Here is a 5,100-nt window from a genome sequence, read left to right as displayed (position 1 = left end):
CAAGAAAGGGCACGAAAATATTGTAGCAAATGCATTATCTCGCCAATTTGAGGAGGAAAGTACCTTGCTCACAATTTCCCTTCCCATTCCAGAATGGATTGAAGAGGCTCGCAGGGAATGGTTTTCACATCCCCGGCTCTCCCAACTCATTACTCAATTGCAGGCGGATCCAAATTCCACCAAGGGCTAATCGTGGCATGATGAGATTCTTCGCTACAAGGACAAAGTCGTAATATCACCAACATCCACCCTCAAAAGCTGCATTTTGGCAAAGTTGCACTCATCCCCCACTGCAGGACATTTAGGCTTTCAGAAGACGTATGCTCGCACTAGAAGATCATTTTTTTGGACAGGCATGAAAAATGACATTCTTACTTTTGTAGCGGAATTTGATGTCTGTCAGCACCACAAAGGGGAGACAGTCAAAGCACTAGGCACACTACAACCATTGCCAATCCCGACAGCAATATGGACGGAGGTTTCTATGGATTTCATTACAGGTCTTCCAAAGTCAAGAAACAAGTCAGTCATCATGGTGGTTGTGGACCAACTTTCTAAGTATGCTCATTTTTGCGCCCTATCCCACCCTTTTACATTGACTTTGGTCGCTCAATCTTTCATGGATCAGATCTTCAAATTGCATGGCATGCCCACTTCTATTATGTCTGATCGTGACCCGATCTTCACCAGTAATTTTTAGTAGGAAATCTTCAGGCTACAAGGTACCCAACTAAAACTCAGTGCTTCCTATCATCCACAAATAGATGGTCAAACTGAAGCAGTCAACAAATGTTCGAAAACCTATCTTAGGTGTTTCACTTCAGAAAAGCAACATCTTTGGGTACAGTGGTTACCTCTAGCTGAATGGTGGTATAACACCAACTATCATGCCACCACCAAAGTGACTCCCTATGAAGCAATTTATGGTCAACTCCCTCCTTCCCCTACTCCTTATATCAAGGGGTGCTCAAAGGTAAGAACAGTGGATCAACTCCTACAGAAATGTACAACCATGCTCACCCATCTTAGAGAGAATCTTCATCAAGCTCAAAACCGCATGAAGCAACAGGTAGATCAACATCGCTCAGAACGCCAATTTCAAGAAGGGGATCAGGTATTTTTGACGCTGCAACCATATAAGCAAACATCACTCAAAGACAAGGGTTGTCAGAAACTATCTCCAAAATTCTACGAACCGTATCGAGTACTTCAGTGCATTGGAGAAGTGGCCTACAAGCTAGCTTTGCCACCCACTGCCAAAATCCATCTAGTTTTCCATGTCTCCTGCCTCAAGAAAGTGATTGGGAACAATTGCAGAATTCAAACCAGTCTACCTGAATTGGATGAAGAAGGGTTAATCTGGCTCCAACCTGAACAGGTCCTTGACACATGAGAATGGCACCTGCGTGGCCGCATGATCAAGGAAGTCCTCATCAAGTGGAAAGACACCTCTCCGGAAGATTCAACCTGGGAACCAACCACTATTCTGTTGGAAATAATACTGAGAGGGGGGGTGAATCAGTATTATCAAGCAATTTAATAAATCTTCCTTATTTGATCTTTGAATTATTTTTGCATGTCAGTACCATAAAATAATGAGCATGAAAAACAGATAATCACACCAAGGAACACAAGATGTAAGGTGGAAACCCAATGTGGGTGAAAACCACCTGCTGCAATATGTCTCTATCTTCTTTCAATTTAGAAACTTCTTTTACAATGATTTTGTACTGGTGCAGTCCTTTACCAGTACGCAGGCTGCAACCTGCAGAGAGCTACAACTCTCTCTCTTTCTCGTTTTCCAGTCTACTCCTGGAAGGGAGCTACAACCCCCTACTTCTTTTCATAAAGCATCAGATGATCAACAAGTACATAACAGATATAGACCACTACAAATATCAGATCAGCAATAACAGAACCAACCCATAACACCTTATCAACAGAGAAATTCAATCAACAGAACATCTTAAAACAAAGACGCAGTTTTTCTTTCTGTGGCCTGCGACCAGACGCCGTTAACTTTCTGTAACTCTGCGTCCACACGCAGATGTCCTTCTGCTCTGCTGCGTGTCCACGCACTGTTCCTTTGACTGCTCTGCGTTCTGTTGCTTCAGGGACGCACCCAAATATATTATCGCTCCGCGTCTTTAGCTACAGAGACGCACCTGAAAACACTATCGCGCCACGTCCTTCTGCTTCAGAGACGCACCTGAACCTTGATCACCCTGCGTCCACACGCAGGTCTCTCTGTACTGTGCTGCGTCTCGGCGCACTTGCCCTTTACAGTACCTGCGTCCCGGCGCACTTTCCCTTCACTGATCCTGCGACCCTTCAGATATAAATGATATGAAGACTTCAAGACAAACCCAATCAGTCAGATCTACAGATCTGATCATGCGCCATAGAGATCACAGTCCATTAGAAGATTCGCCCTCTTAGATCTGGACTAGATCTCACCAAATAAGATATTCAACCCAAGACAATTGCACAATCCAAATGAACACCTTTGCTTTATATAGGCAAGCTCCTCCCCAAAACATGGAACAATACCACGAGCCGACACCATAGAAACACAAAACCGTCGGCTAGATACCACACAAGAAACCCCCACGTGCTTTTCTCTGCCTTGAAATGTGTGCACTGGGTAGACGCACCCCCTGAACGGCTGGCCGACGTCCCTGGACGCGGGTTCTGCATGGTATACCTGCGGGGACGCACTTTCTGAACCGATAGTCTGCGTCCTTCTTAATTTTTAACAAACTGAGAGCCTTACCACTGGAGTTGCCATCAAGTACAACATCTGTAACATACATTCATACCAGAAAACATAATGCCAACAATCTCCCCCTTTGGACTTGATGGCAACCTCACAAACTTCAGCTTCATTCTCCCCCTTTGACATCAAGGGCAAAGGGTATGCTCCCCCTAAGCTCATGCTCCCCCTGAATATGAACCAGATCTGCAGCAACGCACCACCATGAAAGAGATAGAGACATATTGCAGCTATTTCCAAGATCTCCTTCTCCATAATGCCAACAATGCATTATGTGCTCCCCCTGAGCCTGTACCACCAATACGAAGAAGTTCAACAAGATGATGCATTAACAACCCCCAGCTTTTGCCTGAGGTATTCAAACGTGTCCCTGGGCAATGGTTTGGTAAGAATATCAGCAACTTGTTCCTTGGAAGGAACATACTCCAACTTGACTTTCTGTTCAAGCACTTGTTCCCGGAGAAAATGGTACTTGATTGGTATGTGCTTGGTTTTTGAATGCATAACGGGATTCTTTGAGATGCTGATTGCACTTGTGTTATCACATAAGATGGGGATAGGTGGTGTACAAGTGATTTGAAAATCCTGCAAAGTCTGCATCATCCAAAGGAGTTGAGTGCAACAAGATGCAACAGCAACATATTCTGCTTCAGCTGTAGACAAGGCAATCGAACTCTGTTTCTTGCTGAACCAAGATACCAGTCTGGAACCCATAAAGAACGCACCACCACTTGTGCTTTTCCTGTCATCCACGCTTCCGGCCCAATCTGCATCTGTATAAGCATGAAGAGTAAGATCTGTATCTCTAGGATACCATAAGCCATAATTTTGAGTCCCTTGAAGATATTTGAAAATTCTCTTTACTGCCTGAAGATGAGTCTCCTTCGGATTTGCCTGAAATCTTCCAACTATTCCAACTGCATGCATGATGTCCGGTCGGGTACCTGTCAAATATAGTAAACTTCCAATCATAGATCTGTAGGTTGGTTGATGTACTGCTGCAGATTCATCATTTGCACTGAGACTACATCCTGTGACCATGGGTGTACATACTGGTTTTGCATCTTCCATGCCATATTTCTTCAAAATCTGCTTGAGATACTTGGTTTGAGATAAAAAGATTCCTCCTTCCTTTTGTTGGATTTGCAAACCAAGGAAATATGTCAGTTCTCCTAGCAAGGACATTTCAAATTCTTTCTGCATGACCGAGGCAAAGCTTTGACTCATAGCTTCTTCATTGCTGCCAAAAATAATGTCATCTACATATACAACAAGTATTAGTAATTTGTCATTTTCAATTTTTATATACAGATTGCTATCTGCTGAACCTTTTGAGAAGCCTTGTTGATGAAGATATTTGTCCAACCGGTAGTACCAAGCCCTTGGAGCTTGTTTGAGACCATAGAGAGCCTTTTTCAATCGGCATACAAGATTTGGATCATTTCCAAGAATGAACCCATCTGGCTATTCAATGTACACTTCTTCTTCCAAGTCTCCATTCAGAAAGGCTGATTTCACGTCCATTTGAAATACTTTGAAGTTTTGAAAACTTGAGAGAGCAAGGAACATTCGGATGGCCTCAAGTCTTGCAACAGGAGCAAAAGTTTCTTCAAAGTCTATTCCTTCTTGCTGCGCATACCCTTTACAAACAAGTCTGGCTTTGTTTCTAATTACTTCTCCATTTTCATTCAATTTATTTTTGAAGACCCATTTTGTTCCGATAACATTCTTATCCTTTGGTCTAGGAACCAGCTCCCAAGTGTTGTTCTTTTCGATTTGCTCAAGTTCTTCATCCATTGCTTTCACCCAACATTCATCTTTGCATGCTTCTTTCACATTTTGTGGTTCAGTAGAGGAGAGTAATGCCAAATAGCTTGAGGCTTCTGCAACTGTTCTTCTTGTTTGTACACCTGCTTCTTTCTGCCCCACAATCTGAGATTCTGGATGATTCTTCTGAACATATCTGGATGGAGTTTTCTCTTCTATTCTTGTCTGCTCCTCTGGTTCTTCTTGAGGTTCTCCTTGGGGTTCTTCTTCTTCATCATTCTGTCTTTGAGGGTAGCCTTCATCTTCTTCTATATCTTCATGATGTACTTGCCTAGGAATATATCCCTTCTCATCAACCACTACATCAATGCTGTCAACAATTCTGCCAAGTCTTTTATTGTAGCATTTGTATGCTTTGCTATGTGGAGAATAGCCAAGAAGAATGCCTTCATCTGCTCTAGGTTCAAGTTTGCCAAGCTGCTCATCAGTATTCTTGATATAGCATTTGCTCCCAAAGATTTTGAAGTGCTTTACCGAAGGAGTTTTACCACTCCAGAGCT

Source organism: Pinus tabuliformis, chromosome 9 (genome assembly GCF_031772625.1).
Source record: "Pinus tabuliformis cultivar Carrire ecotype Pingquan chromosome 9, CPIR1, whole genome shotgun sequence".
Taxonomy (NCBI): Eukaryota; Viridiplantae; Streptophyta; class Pinopsida; order Pinales; family Pinaceae; genus Pinus; species Pinus tabuliformis.
This window is presented reverse-complemented; position numbering follows the sequence as displayed.